The sequence below is a fragment of the Eschrichtius robustus genome, chromosome 6 (assembly GCF_028021215.1).
Source record: "Eschrichtius robustus isolate mEscRob2 chromosome 6, mEscRob2.pri, whole genome shotgun sequence".
Classification (NCBI taxonomy): Eukaryota; Metazoa; Chordata; class Mammalia; order Artiodactyla; family Eschrichtiidae; genus Eschrichtius; species Eschrichtius robustus.
In genome coordinates this window covers 33,714,452-33,730,538 of record NC_090829.1, presented here as the reverse complement: position 1 = coordinate 33,730,538, position 16,087 = coordinate 33,714,452, and positions in this window count along the sequence as shown.

Genomic DNA, 16,087 nt, shown 5'->3' with positions numbered 1-16,087 from the left:
CTCTAGTTGTGGCGAGCGGGGACTACTCTTCGTTGCAGTGCGTGGGCTTCTCATTGCAGTGGCTTCTCTTGTTGCGGAGCACGGGCTCTAGGCACGTGGGCTTCAGTAGTTGTGACTCTCAGGCTGTAGAGCGCAGGCTCAGTAGTTGTGGCGCACGCGCTTAGTTGCTCCGCAGCATGTGGGATCTTCCCGGACCAGGGCTTGAACCCGTGTGCCCTGCTTGGCAGGCAGATTCTTATCCACTGCGCCACCAGGGAAACCCTTAAATGCATATTAACACCAACTCCCTAGGGTAATGAAAGCCCTCTTCTCTAAAGTAAAGTCAGTTTACATATTATAAGACTGCTCTTTTTCTTACAAAGAAAGTATAAGGTAAAACCAGGAAAGAGAGAACAGGAGCCACACTATTATTACTACTGAAATTTTTTTAATTTCTCTTCACCAACTTTAACTTACTAGTTCATTTCATATAAAGGTTCTGATGCCCTAGAGGCTCCCTCCCAATATGGTGGATTTGATTATCTACATATTTAAACACAGTTGTGTAAACTGAGCAATAAGAGAGGCTCTAAAAGGACTAATCCACTCTATGACTTGATAAACAATTTGTGAACAAAATTATTATCTTTAATTTTGGTTAAGAATCAGAATGGTAACTGTTTTCTTGACAAAAAAAAAAATACAGAGGTAACAGCTTTATATTTTTAATGCTGAATTAATTCCAGAAAGTCACATATAGAAGTAAGGCTTTGGGACAGTTACTTAATTGCTCTAAACCTCAGTCTTATTGCCTGTAAGAAGGTGTAACAGGATGGTTGTGAGAATAAATGAGTTAATTCATGTGAATTGCTTAGGACAGTGCCTAGCACTTAGCAAGCACACAGAATGTTAGCTAAATTATTATTTTTGTTGCTGCAAATGTTACTCTGTTTTCAGGTTAAATTAACTACAGAATGCTGAAGTCAATACGAACAGACCAACTAATATTGAACAGATTAGTAACAGAAAAGTTTTCAAGATAATGGATATTGTTGCCTTATCCAAAGCTACTACCATTTACTCAAGGAATTCAGATCATAACATATGTAGTTCCTTAATCATCATACTTTGAAAACAACCAACCTAGCTAAGTTTCTGATGTGGAATTTGATTTACCTATTATAAAAACAGAAACTATTCTTAGGCTCTCCGAATAATAATTTTTAATTCACAGACACTTATAGGTCATATTTTAAACAGAAAAGCTGGGGCAGGATTACTCTGTAGAGTATTTGGCATTCATCCAGTTGGCCCCTGATGTAGAGAACTCTTGCTGGTCTGGGAGACATGCAGCAGGAGGACAATGGTCTTGGGAAGAGCAGTGTCAAAATCTGTTTTTCCTAATTCAGTGTAATTCTGTAATCAGGTCCCTGTTACTGAAACAGTGCACAGATATATTTCAGTTTGGATAGTCTTAAAATGCACACATCAAAAAGGAAAACAAAAGGAAGGAAAGAGGTCCACCTTTTAATGGCTTGTCTCAGCTGATCCTTATAATAATATTGAAGTGTATTGCATGTGTGTGTATATGTGTGCCTGTATAGTTTTACAGTGGAAAAACTGGAGCCCAGAGAGTTTAGAGTCAGGGAGGGGTTAGAAACCATACTGATAACTCACTAGAAGTCTTGAAAATAAGATCATGCCCTTTAGAACGCGAAATACTCAGTGCGTGGAACAATTTTACATTACACAGGCAATAGTGTTCTTTCTTTTTTTTCCTGTTTCTTTCTTTCTTCCTTTCTCCCTCTCTCCTTCCCTCCCTCCCTCTCTCTTTCTCCCCTCCTTCCATTCCCCCTCTCTCTTTTTCTTTCTTTTTAAATAGATGATAAGCCAAACTTTAAAACCTACTGTTCAGAGCTCCTTGCCGGCATATAACACATTGGTGTAGAAAATTAATAGAAATCTCAGATAAATAGAGTGGAGTGACCAGAAGGGGGAGCTCTCACGTAACAATAGCAGAGCTCAACTGGAAGAAGAAAGACTCCTCTTTCCTGGCAAGGACTTAGCCAGTGAAAACCCATGGCCTCTTTGTTTACTACAGCCCTCCCAACTTCCTTTTCCTCTCTATGAAAAGAGTTCTTCCCTTGCAAGGACTTGCATGTGGCTCACCATGATTGCACACCCTGAAATATAATTCTTTGCTGATCCCACATGAACCCAGTTTTGCTGGAGAATAACTGACAATCTATTTGTTTTAGGTCAGCATTGCTCTCTAGACTTAACTTTACTGATTTTCACTTCTAGAAAGGCCTTAAGGTAATATACACTTCTGAAATTTGAACACTGAGGTAAACACCTTGGACTCGGCATATTCTAACTTGAAGTCCATGTTCATGGATCCAAGTCATGGCTTTTCTCTCTTCCTGACTGGGCACTGAATTATTTGTGCCTATCTCAAAGTATTAATGTGAGAGTCCAATAATGAGGTGGGAAGGAAAACACTCTACATTGCAAATTACTGGATAAATGTTAATTTTTGTTGTTATACTTTACAACCTTGAATTCTCAGTAAGTAATACTAGTTAATCTCCAAAAGAGAAACCTTGTAAAGGTGCTATTATGTAGACCTTTGGTATGTCAGATGTTACACAATTTCAGTCATCTCTATTAGCAATACACATTCAGTAAAAATACCACATAAGTGCTATACATCCTTCAGTGTAATTACCAAGCAAATATGTATTCAGCCTGTCAGAAGCCTAATATAGAGTCTCAGCCTTAGTTGTAGCCTAAAACTAACGATGGTAACTATAAACAGTGACAGATTGGATTGGCAGTCCCTGTACAATCTCAATTTGCAATTTTGTGTTTGGCAGAACTCATAGATTTTATTACCAACAATATATTGCAGTCCAAAGGAAAAATGGAAGCATTCTGAGCCATTTTCAAGGGCTGTCTCACAAAATACACACTGTAATTACCGAACTGTAGAGAACAATTCCTGATGTGGCATGGTGAAGGCTGTTGTTTCTGTTTTGGCCATTATTATTTTAAAGACAGGGAGTATGTATAATACTGCATCTTTCAAAAGGGACCAACGTGAAAGCTTTGGGTTTGTATGTAGCCAAAATGCCTAATCCCATTCAGAATGAATAATAGACAACCCAAGAAAGAAATTCTATATTAAGGAGTGACTCAAGTGGCAAATGTTTAACCAAGGTGTAGTTTTGATTTGAAACATGGTTTGAGGAAATACTGATAGAAAACAACTGAAGATAAGAAAAATCACAGTGGACTTATTTTCAGTTTTTCAAGTTTAAACTCTGTAATAAATAGTTAAAAACTTTTAATTGAACTATGGAAATGTGCAAATTTACTCTTCCATATTTTAATCATACAAGCTGTAAATTTGTGAGTTATTAAAACATCACTAATTTCATTTTCATTTTTTGTTTTCTGATAGGATTATAGTGATATTCAAGAATTAGTTCAGACTTATAAGTAAAATTAAGCAATATCTACACAAAAATACCCATTCTCTTATTTTACTTCCAATTAATTATTCTTAGTCTTTCAGTTAAATTGATGAGGTTGGGAATACCACTGTTCAGAAACATTTCCATGAAAAATTCACCAACTGATAGAAAACATCACAGAGATAAAATTTCCCCAAATTGCAGGTCTGACATCATTTGGAGTGGAAAAAAATAGACTGATTGACATTTTTATATTACAAGTACAAAATATGAAAAGCCAAAAAGAGAATTTTAAAGTTTGATGGAAAGTTAGTTTCAGGTAAAACTTAAAGACAACTCAGAGAGTGAAATATGCTTTCTTTTTTGTAACCAAAACCCTTAACTAATCTCAGCTCCAAATGATTAATTTTACATCCTACATTTTTGGGAGTCACTTATTATTAATGAAAATAATCCCACCATCTACTCACTCTCTACCAAAACACCTTGTTTTTTTTCTTCATAGCATTTATCACTATCTGAAATTATCTCTGTGATACCTTTACTTATTAATTAGCAAGTGACCTGATCAAGTGTGTTCACAGATTACCAGCACGTAGCACATTAACTGGTACATAGGATCTCAAAAATATTGTAACATTAAAATTATAATTTAAAAAATTAGGGGGGCATTATGTTTAGATCTCTGTTCTCCAAATTTTATAGATTCCATTCTTATCTTTCTTTCTTTTTTTTTTTTTTAACTTCTTTCTTTTTCTTGCTGTCTCTCTATTTGGGAAGGAAGAGAAACATTTTGTAATGAATGACAAAAAGTATTCCCTGACCTAAAAAGAATAAGGCCATAGAAACATGGGCTTTTATTATAGATTTTAAAGCCTATGAAAAGATGCATATTGATAAATTCTCTCTAGAAAAAAACTTAGCCAACCCTCTATTTAGCCAGGCCACAGAGAAGAAAAGTTTAGTTTCCTCCTTAAAAATTTGAAATCCAATTGCAGGTATGGATTCTGATTGAATACACATTTCATAAAATAAACAGTGTTGTAGTCTTGCTGCTGTCTTTTAAATGGTAGTCTAGTGAAGTGGCTAAAAACATGGGCTCTGGAGCCAGAATGCTAGAATTTGACTTCTGACTCTTCTATTTAATAGCTATATAATTTTAGAGAAGTTAAACAACCTCTTTGTGCTTAAGTTTCCTCATCTGTAAAATGGGGATCATAATGGAAGCTTCTTTTTAAGGTTGTAAAGAATTAATAAGTTGTATAGCACAGGGAATTTTACCCAGTATCTTGTAATAACCTATAATGGATTATAACCTGAAAAAGAAAAAAAAAAAAAGAATCGCTGTGCTGTACACCTGAAACTAACACAATTTTGTAAATCAACTATACTTCATTAAAAAAAAAAGAATCAGTTAATACATCTGAAGTCCTTGGAAAAGTATGTGACATATAGAGAGTGCTCAAAAAACGTTCTCTATTATTGTTTATTCTAAGAAAAATGTTCAAAGTGATACTGTTAGTACAAAATTACCTACCATAACAAGTATCAAGTTGTCTTCGTAGAGAAACTTCAGACCAAATGTACTCGACAGATATCCTTTTAACACACATTGCATGTTCATAAGCTATAGGCCTGTAGACCCAACTTTCACAAACTGAAACTTGTTCACTCATTCAGTCACTTAAATAACTAATATTTATTGAATGATAAACTACAGTATTTCCAACTTCCTTTAGATGCCAGGAAGAAGTCTTAGAAGGATAATTTTAAAAAGGAAGAGCTTGAACAACAAACTGAGATTTGTTTAATCTCCCTTTCTGGCTACTATCTTCTAAGAGAGATCAGAGCAAACAGAAAAATTCTCTTCTACACCATCAAGTTTCCATGTTGAGGTATCACATGCCCTTCCAAGTAAAGAACCATTAAACTGTGGTGTAATCTGAATATACTAATATGTGGATCCTGAATTGTTTCTTATTCATCAAATACTTATAAGTGGCTATGTTGTGTGTTAGATTTAGTACTAGGCTCTGGTTCTAGAACTGGAAACAAATAAAACAAAACAAAACAAACCCAAACACCAAACCTCCCTACTACTTTTAAACTGCTTAGAATGTAGTCAGATAGAGATGAGCCGCTGAGGGCACATATTAGGGAAAACAAATCCAGACCCGGGAATTTTGATTTCAGAAGTAAGGAAGGGTAGGGTTAGCTTAGTAAAGAAACAAAGAGAAAACTGTTGTAAGCAGAAGGAAGAAAACATAGAAAGCCTAGAGGCCAGATGTAGCACGGTGGGTCCTGGACGGGGAGCAGTTCAGTCCTGACTCATTGTACAGCTGAATCTCCTCAGGAGTTGTTTTCCTCCCCTCCTCTTTCATCCGCTTCCCTTCTCTTTTTTAATGCTAGAACCCCCACCCCCTTTGATCCTCTCCTCTTTTCCCTCAGAAATTTTAAAGTAACTGGTTGAGGGGTGGTATCCAATGCATTGGTATTTTAAAAAGCCTCTAGTGATGCTCGGATGAGCATAGATGCAAAAATCCTCAACAAAATACTAGCAAACAGAATCCAGTGGCACATTAAAAAGGATCATACACCATGATCAAGTGGGGTTTATCCCAGGAATGCAAGGATTCTTCAGTATACTCAAATCAATCAATGTCATACACCATATTAACCATTTCCTCTAAGATCAGGAACAAGATAAGGTTGTCCACTCTCACCACTATTATTCAACATAGTTTTGGAAGTTTTAGCCACAGCAATCAGAGAAGAAAAAGAAAGAAAAGGAATCCAAATCAGAAAAGAAGAAGTAAAAATGTCACTGTTTGCAGATGACATGGTACTATACATAGAGATTCCTAAAGATGCTACCAGAAAACCACTAGAGCTAATCAATGAATTTGGTAGAGCAGCAGGATAAAAAATTAATGCACAGAAATCTCTTGCATTCCTATACACTAATGATGAAAAATCTGAAAGAGAAATTAAGGAAACACTCCCATTTACCACTGCAACAAAAAGAATAAAATATCTAGGAATAAACCTACCTAAGGAGACAAAAGACCTGTATGCAGAACACTATAAGACACTGATGAAAGAAATTAAAGATGATACAGATGGAGAAATAGACCATATTCTTGGATTGGAAGAATCAACATTGTGAAAATGACTATACTACCCAATGCAATCTACAGATTGAATGCAATCCCTATCAAACTACCAATGGCATTTTTCACAGAACTAGAACAAAAAATTTCACAATTTGTATGGAAACACAAAAGACCTCAAATAGCCAAAGCAATCTTGAGAAAGAAAAACGGAGCTGGAGGAATCAGGCTCCTGGACTTCAGACTATACTACAAAGCTACAGTAATCAAGACAGTATGGTACTGGCACAAAAACAGAAATATAGATCAATGGAACAGGATAGAAAGCCCAGAGATAAACCCACGCACATATGGTCACCTTATTTTTGATAAAGGAGGCAAGAATATGCAATGGAGAAAAGACAGCATCTTCAATAAGTGGTTCTGGAAAACTGTACAGCTACATGTAAAAGAATGAAATTAGAACACTTCCTAATGCCATACACTAAAATAAACTCAAAATGGATTAAAGAGCTAAATGTAAGGCCAGACACTATAAAACTCTTAGAGGAAAACATAGGCAGAACATTCTATGACATAAATCACAGCAAGATCCTTTTTGACCCACCTCCTAGAGAAATGGAAATAAAAACAAAAATAAACCAATGGGACCTAATGAAACTTAAAACCTTTTGCACAGCAAAGGAAACTATAAAGAAGACGAAAAGGCAACCCGCAGAATGGGAGAAAATATTTGCAAATGAAGCAACTGACAAAGGATTAATCTCTGAAATTTACAAGCAGCTCATGCAGCTCAATATCAAAAAAACAAACAACCCAATCCAAATATGGACAGAAGACCTAAATAGACATTTCTCCAAAGAAGATATACAGATTGCCAGCAAACACAGGAAAGGATGCTCAACATCACTAATCATTAGAGGAATGCAAATCAAAATTACAATGAGGTATCACCTCACACCAGTCAGAATGGCCCTCATCAAAAAAATCTACAAACAATAAATGCTGGAGAGGGTGTGGAGAAAAGGGAACCCTCTTGCACTGTTGGTGGGAATGTACATTGATACAGCCACTATGGAGAAGAGTATGGAGGTTCCTTAAAAAACTAAAAAGAGAACTACCATATGACCCAGCAATCCCACTACTGGGCATATACCCTGAGAAAATCATAATTCAAAAAGAGTCATGTACCACAATGTTCATTGCAGCTCTATTTACAATAGCCAGGACATGGAAGCAACCTAAGTGCCCATCAACAGATGAGTGGATAAAGAAGATGTGGCACATATATACAATGGAATATTACTCAGCCATAAAATGAAACGAAATTGAGTTATTTGCAGTGAGATGGATGGACCTAGAGTCTGTCATACAGAGTCAGAAAGAGAAAAACAAATACCGTATGCTAACACATATATATGGAATTTAAAAAAGAAAAAAAAAATTGGTTCTGAAAAACCTGGGGTCAGGAGAGGAATAAAGATGCAGACGTAGAGAATGGACTTGAGGACACAGGGAGGAGGAAGGGTAAGCTGGGACAAAGTGAGAGAGTGGCATGGAAATATATGCACTACCAAATGTAAAATAGATAGCTAGTGGGAAGCAGCTGCATGGCACAGGGAGATCAGCTCGGTGCTTTTCGGCCACCTAGAGGGGTGGGATGAGGAGGGTGGGAGAGAGAGACGCAAGAGGCAGGGGATATGTGGATATACGTATGCATATAGCTGATTCACTTTGTTATACAGCAGAAACTAACACAACACTGTACAGCAATTATACTCCAATAAAGATGTTAAAAAAATAAAACATTTATAAATAAATAAATAGCAAGCATCTAGTGATGCTGAAGGGCAAGGCAATGAAAACAATTGAAGGTGGTACCTCACCGTTCACTACTACAGCAAGTAACCTAGGGTGGTACCCTAGGGCAAAATGATGACCTTGAAGTGTTCTATACATGGGCAGCTTATAGTCAGTCTCACTTTGGAACTATTCCTCTGGCTGACTTGTGGAGAATGGATTGGAGAGGAAAAGACCGGAGGCAGAGGAACCATTTAAGAGGCTCTTGTAGTATGTGCATTACTGCCTGTGGCTTTCCTCGTTGTTTCTTAAACCTGGTCTCTTAAGTGTAGCATCTTTGTTTCAAGAAACACACAGGCTATCATTAAGTGCTGTAACTTGAGGGGGAGTTACTGAACTATTAACTCTCACAAACCACAAGCGCAAGCATTCAAACAGGCGTTCTCCCTAGATGGATTTAAGCAATCTATAGACACCCTAAAATTGCGTATAAAGTTTTTACCTTTCTAAGCATGTGTGTTTTTCTAGAGTAGGGGTCAACGTTTTTCATCAGCTCAACAAAATGCTGTATGACCTCTAAAGGTCAATGGCACATAAGGCCTTGCAATGAATGAAATTTAGTGACATACTTGGAAATTGAGACATTTTCAATATATTCAATAGCGCTAAAGAATACAAGGGTATTTTAAAAACTTTCCCTTAACTTGAATTCTCCTGCGGGTTCAAAGCCTGACAAAGCATCAGAATAATCTAAGGAGACTGTGAGAAGTAGAGTTCCATACCTCACCCCAGAACTGTTGAGTCAGGATGTATAGGGACGGATCAAACTGACTGCAGTTGCCAGTCGGGTTTGGGGACCACTGAGATACTTCTTTACTTGCGGGAAAAGTATTTACTTCATTATTTATGCAGAAAAGCTGAACCAGGAGCTTTCGAAAGTAACATGACATCACTAATGCTGTATCTCCCCCAATGGGGTGTCATATTCATAATCCAATTTATAATTCTAGAGAATTTTTTGAGTTGGAAGGGTTATATTTTTTTGTATGTACCTCTGCTCCTTTCTGTCCCTACTAAGAATTGCTGTTCAGTTCTCTTCTAAGAGTGCTGTTTCTGCTGAAGATTTTTGTGCCAAGGTGAAAATCATTCTAAATTGTCTTATCTCAGCACTTAAAATGAATGGATACTCTCTTTTTTCTTTTCTTTCTTTTTTTTTTTTTTTTAAGAAAGAGGCTTCCTGGTTTGAGGAAATTATTTTCACTCTCAGATGAATCTGGCCCTCACATGAATATCCTTCTTATTTTCCCCTATTTATGCTATCTGCTCCACATCTGTATCCAGTACAAGGCAGCAACAGCATGTTATCAACCACAAGAAGAAAGAAACATAAGGCTCTTAGAAATCTTGGTTCTCATTTATTGTCCTATTGAAGGCGCACTCTGGTGTATCCGAAAAGCTTTAGATGATTAAAAATGTAAGAATGTGTTGTCCTAGACAATTACAAAGGCCGAAGGGAAACCTTTTGTATATTGCTGGGCTGCAGCTATCTCCAAGGACAGCTTGGAATAGCGGCAGCACATTATGATATTCAGAAGGACTGATTATATAGGATTGATACAGTATTTGGTATTATTTCTTGTTCTATCAGATTTAATAATGTGAATTTGCCATAGTTAAGTATTCTAAATGACAGCAACACAATTGCTGTTTTGATGCAAGACTTTCTGAAAGAGAAACATTTTACATTAGTTCCCCCCAAAAGAATCCATGCTGAGGGCTTCCCTGGTGGCGCAGTGGTTAAGAATCTGCCTGCCAATGCAGGGGACACGGGTTCGAGCCCTGGTCTGGGAAGATCCCACATGCCGCGGAGCAACTAAGCCCATGAGCCACAACTACTGAGCCTGCGCGTCTGGAGCCTGTGCTCCACAACGGGAGAGGCCGTGACAGTGAGAGGCCCGCGCACTGTGATGAAGAGTGGCCCCCGCTTACCGCAACTGGAGAAAGCCCTCGCACAGAAATGAAGACCCAACACAGCCAAAAATAAATAAATAAATAAATTTATTAAAAAAAAAAAAAAAGAATCCATGCTGAGAAAGTCTAATTTAAAAAAATATTTGTTTAGGACTGGGGCTAGAATTCTCTGGCAAGTTTTTCTTTATACCTACTCCCTTTTCATTTTTTTTTTCTTCTGCTTCCTCTCATGTTTCTTTTTTCCATATTTCTACATCTCACTGTTATCCTTTTTCTCTTCTGTCATTTCGCCCAGCTTCTGCCTTAAGAGTTCCGCACCCATGGCACTGAGGAGTTTGGCAGACGTCGTCAGGAGAGAAAACATTGTGTGCTCCTTCTGTATGGACATCCAAGAAAAAGGAAAGCCCAGGAATTTGAAGGGGACCTAGTATGTGTGAGTTTTCAATCCCTTATTTCCATAGACTCCCTGTGGTTATCCCCTTGTATTATAGTAGTTACCTTCCCATTTATTTGTTTTTCTTATTTAATGTATAATTTCTTATTCTTGTGATAGTAACAAGGTATCAGACCCTTTTAGGTTTGGTCTTCACTCTCAACCCAGAATACCTATTAGGTAAAGAATTAGAGTCTGTTCTATAGAACTGACAATTTTTTAATTTGCCTGAAAAGAGGTACTCCAAATCCCAAGCACACATCACATCTTATGTCCAGTCTTTCCCCTCCCTGCATTGAGGACTGCACTGCGAGGGAAAAGAGTTTCCGGACAGCCCAGTGCCAAAAGGCTCATCTCTATAGCAGTGGCTGTCAGTGGATTGATTTTGCACCCCCTTCCCTGGGACATTTGACAGTATCTGGAGGCATTTTTAGCTTTTGAAACTGAAGGGATGCTACTGGCATCTAGCAGGTTAGAAGGTGCTGCTAAACATCCTGCAATGCACCCTCGCTTCTCCCTGCTTCAGCCTCTGCCGCTCAAACAAAGAATTATCCAGCCAAAGTGTGAGTGGTGCCGAGGTTGTGAAACTAACCCTGCACGAGACATCAGACATGCCCTGCTACGCGAGTCGCTTGGTCCATGCGCGACAGCAGGGAAATGTGTCCATGAGACTCAATGCGGACTCGCAGACGGCAGTTGTACCACCTTTGGGAAAACTGGCTATGCTTGTTAGACCCGATGGGTGTTTATGTGTCTGCCAGACACTTGGTTTGTAAGGGAAAGTGAAGTGGAGTCTGCTGAGCAGGGGCCGGGGGGTTGGGGAGCACAGTCTGTTTAAAGAGCACTAACCGGGCATTGGAAGACCTGGCTCTGCTTTCAGCTGGTTGCAGGGCTTGGGCAAGTCACCTCGCTACTCGCCATTCTGGGCCTCTGTCTCTCCTCTATCAAGCAAGAATTTGAATGAGCTCATCTCTTCCTGTTCCAAAATTGTGTAATGAATGAAAAAATTACCTCACAGTTAAGTGGAACTGTTTGGCATAGCTTAGACTGGGCATCTATTTATTTATTTATTTGTTTGTTTGTTTATTTATTGCTGTGTTGGGTCTTCGTTTCTGTGCGAGGGCTTTCTCTAGTTGCAGCGAGCGGGGGCCACTCTTCATCGCGGTGCGCGGGCCTCTCACTGTCGCGGCCTCTCTTGTTGCGGAGCACAGGCTCCAGACGCGCAGGCTCAGTAGTTGTGGCTCACGGGCCTAGTTGCTCCGCGGCGTGTGGGATCTTCCCAGACCAGGGCTCGAACCCGCGTCCCCCTGCATTGGCAGGCAGATTCTCAACCACTGCGCCACCAGGGGAGCCCTGGGCATCTTTTTAATCACTAGCTTCCTAAAATTTTAAGAGCCATCTTTAAATATCTGCATTCGAAATGTATTGTCTTGAATAAGTTTGATATCCCAGGAAAACAGAATATCTGTTGGTGTTTAAATGTTGCCCCTCTGTGATGTCCTTCTTAGAAAACTCCAGTTTGTCTAGCTACTTGTTTTACCACTTACATTGAGGAGCTATCAGTATTTTCCTACCAGACATACATCAACCTGGCTGACCGCTAATACTGCCTGGGAAAGGCAGTAGGGTAGGGTCAGGTCTAAGGAGAGGCATTGGGAGCTGTGGCCTTGGTAATGACTTCACTCCTTATCCCACACCACTCCCTTCTCTGAAAACACCCTGGATCGATGGAGCATTCAGTGATCTGACACATCAGGACCCAGAGGTTTGTGAGGAGAGAGGAAAAGAAAAGGAAACAGGATTTAATAGTTCCTGAATACTCAGCACATAACGACATGCTTTACAGATGTTATCTGATTCAGTCATCACAAATACCTGATGAGATGGATAATATTAACATCCCTTTACTGATTAAAAAGAAGAAGAACAACAACCAAAAAAACTGAGGCTCAGAAAAGTTATCTACAAGCTGTTGAAAATGTGATTAAAGGGGATTTAAATAATAAAATAAATTTAATGGATCACATAACTGAGGAGTCAAGCTTGGTCCAAAGCCTTAACACATCTCAGCATTTTTCCAATTTCTATTTCTCTTTTCTGAAGTGTTGGTTTTGGCTTTAGGCCACATTGCGCCTCCCAGAAGCTATTGGCTGTCCCTCAGGACCTCACTTCTCTTTGCTTTAGAGTAGCCTGTGGTCCCCACCCAAGCCATGGGATTCATTCTCTCACTGGCTCTTGTTGAGTCACTTGTGTTTTCCCTGAAATAACCACTCTGTATTGATGGGAGTGAGTTGGTGTTGGGAAGTGTTGATCAGTTGGCCCATTCCTGGTGCTGCTGGGTCAAAGGTACAAGTTAGAAATGGATTGAATTCCTTAAAGGAATATCTGGGTACTGTTGGAGAGAAAATTTGAAGGACTAGATATTGAGGTGGTAACTCAAAAGTTCACCAGTAGGTTAGGAAATGACCAAAGTGCCTAGAGTTTCTACCACAAAAATACTTTTTAAACAAATCTAAAACAAACTTTAAATTTAAATGTCCAAGAAACAGAAAGATCAATGCCAGAATCTGGGCTACTAATCCTTAATTCCCAAGCAACTTCTGGAAATTGTGGAGATTTTATATGAGTAATTTAGAGTTTATTATGCAATGATATTTTGAAGCTGGTCAAGATAAGGCATGGAGACTAAACAACAGTTCTACTAACTATGTTGTTTTTCATTGCTCATGTTACTGGACACATTTTTCTCACTGATCGGTGGAAATTCTCATGAAAAAGTAACCAGGACAGATTGGTTCCCTGCATCCAACCCTCTGATCATCTTGGAATAGGACCATGAGAAAGAATCTGAACGATTTCTAGATCCATACCAGTGTCTTTTTATTTTTTTTTTTCTTCAAACATCTCACCAGTTTCCAAAGATGACCGCATTTGTTTTCAACTATGAAGTATTTCTTCATCATTAATAATTTGACAATTTCTAGAGACTTGAGTCAACTCCATATGATTTAAAATTAATGAAGCTAAAACTTTTAAAAGGAAGGCTACATTATTATGCCTATTAAAGAGGTTTTTCTTTCCATAATCTAAAACACAAACATTTTTAATTAAGAGAATTCGCATGGGCTCAGGGAAACTCTGGGCAGCCCTGTAGAAGCAAAAACCATGAAATGTGGACATTAAGCTTATTTATCCTCAAGAAGTAAAGGGAGCTCAAAATTTAACCTGAAATGGTAGGATTCATATTAGTTGGATATTGCATCATTTCTCTGTACAGGTGGATATCAGGTAAGAGTGAAAACAGGTTTCTGATCCATCACATAACTACCAATATACCCAAATAGTCTTCGATTAACAATATCCCATCTGGATGGAAAATGTATCCCCTCTTTTAAAAGATTATACATTTTGGTCTGAAACCTAAGTTTGAACAAAAAATTGCTTGTGAAGAAATTAGCACAAAAATTTCAAATATTAATTTTTTGGTTTACCCCAGGCTATCTTTAAACCACAAAGGTAGAAATAATTGAAAAACAAATTTTTAAAAAGCCTCCTTTATAATGTTATCTTTTAAAGCAGAACACAGACTACAACACTAAGATGACAATGAATCATCTATGTGGACCTGTTTAGAAGCACTTATTGCCTGTGGGTGGAAGTTGGAGTGGGCCTCCGACTCTGCTTGGTGTCCTTTCTCTCTCTCTCTCTCTAGTACAGTTCAGCACATCACAGTTTGAGTGACCAATACGTCAATTGCATATTCAGAGAAGAGTGACTTCAGTGGTGAAAAGACTTCAAAATGAGGTCATGTCCACTGTCTGGATGTGTTGAAGGAATTTGGATTTTAACCTAGGAAATAATGACTTCATTTCTTTTTCCAAATAACCAAAAAGTTAACTTGACCTAGAGAACTAAGTGTTTAATTCATTAGCATCTTAAGAAAAACCAGAAGCAGTGAATGGAGGCTCAAGAAAGTGGCTAAGTACACAAATGATGGAGTTGGAAAGTCAGGGGTTCAAATACCTGTTCTACCACATACTAATTGTATACGTTTGGCAACATATTTAACCACGCTGAGCCTCAATTTCCCTGTCTGATAAATAGGGAAAATAACAACTAACCTGCAAGGTTGTCATAATGATCAAATGAGTCAACAATGTATTTGAAGTGCTACATGTAGCAACTGGCATTTGTAAGGATTCAACAAATGGTCTTTCAACAGTTACTTTATAAATCAGCATCAGACTATTACTATTATCTGTCAGAAGTATGCAATGAAAAAATTCTTGCCTTTGGAAGTAATAGTATCAGCCATCAGTTGAGGTGTTCAAGTAGCTTCTTATGGTGTAAGGAGTATGGGCTTGATGTCATCAGGTCTGGATTTGAATTTCAGTTCTAACACTTTCCAGCTCTTTTTAACTTGGAAATGATATTTAATTTGTATGAGCCTCAGTTTTCTTTTCTTAAATTAGGATAATAATATCTTTTTCACAAGTTTGTTTTTTCCTGAGTAGTAAATAACATAATCAGAACAAGAATATCATTTTTTGCTCATATACAGATCTTCCTTGACTTACAATGGGGTTATGACCCAAGAAACCCATTGTAAGTTGAAAATGTCATTAAGTCAAAATGAATTTAATACAACTAACTTACCAAACATCAAAGCTCAGCCTAGCCTACCATAAATGTGCTCAGAACACTTACATTAGCCCACACTTGGGCAAAATCATCTAACACAAAGTCTATTTTATAATAAATTGTTGAATATCTCATGTAATTTATTGAATAGTGTACTGAGAATGAAAAACGAAATGGTCGTATGGATGCAGAATGGTTGTAAGTGTATCAGTTATTTACCCTCGTGATCGCAGAGCTGACTGGGAACTACGGCTTGTTGCCGTTGCCCAGCATCACAAGAGTATCATACTGCATTATCACTAGCCTGGGAAAAGATCAAAATTCAAAGTACGGTTTCTGTTGAATGCATATCGCTTTCACACCATCTAAATCAAAAAATTGTAAGCTGAACCATTGTTAAGTCAGGGACTGTCTGTACTCAGTGCCATGCACTATGCTAAATGCTTTACATGCATCCACTTATTCAGTCCTTATAACAAAACTGGGAGGAGGTTATTACTATTATCTCCATTTTACAGATAAGGAAACTGAGATAGACAAAATTAAGTCGTTTGCCCAAGGTCACACAGTTAATAAGGGGCCGAGAAGGAATCATAAGTACAAGATGTCTGGCTCCTGGAGCCATGCTCACGAGCATTTCCAACATAGTGCTTGACACTGAACATTTTCTCATTCCT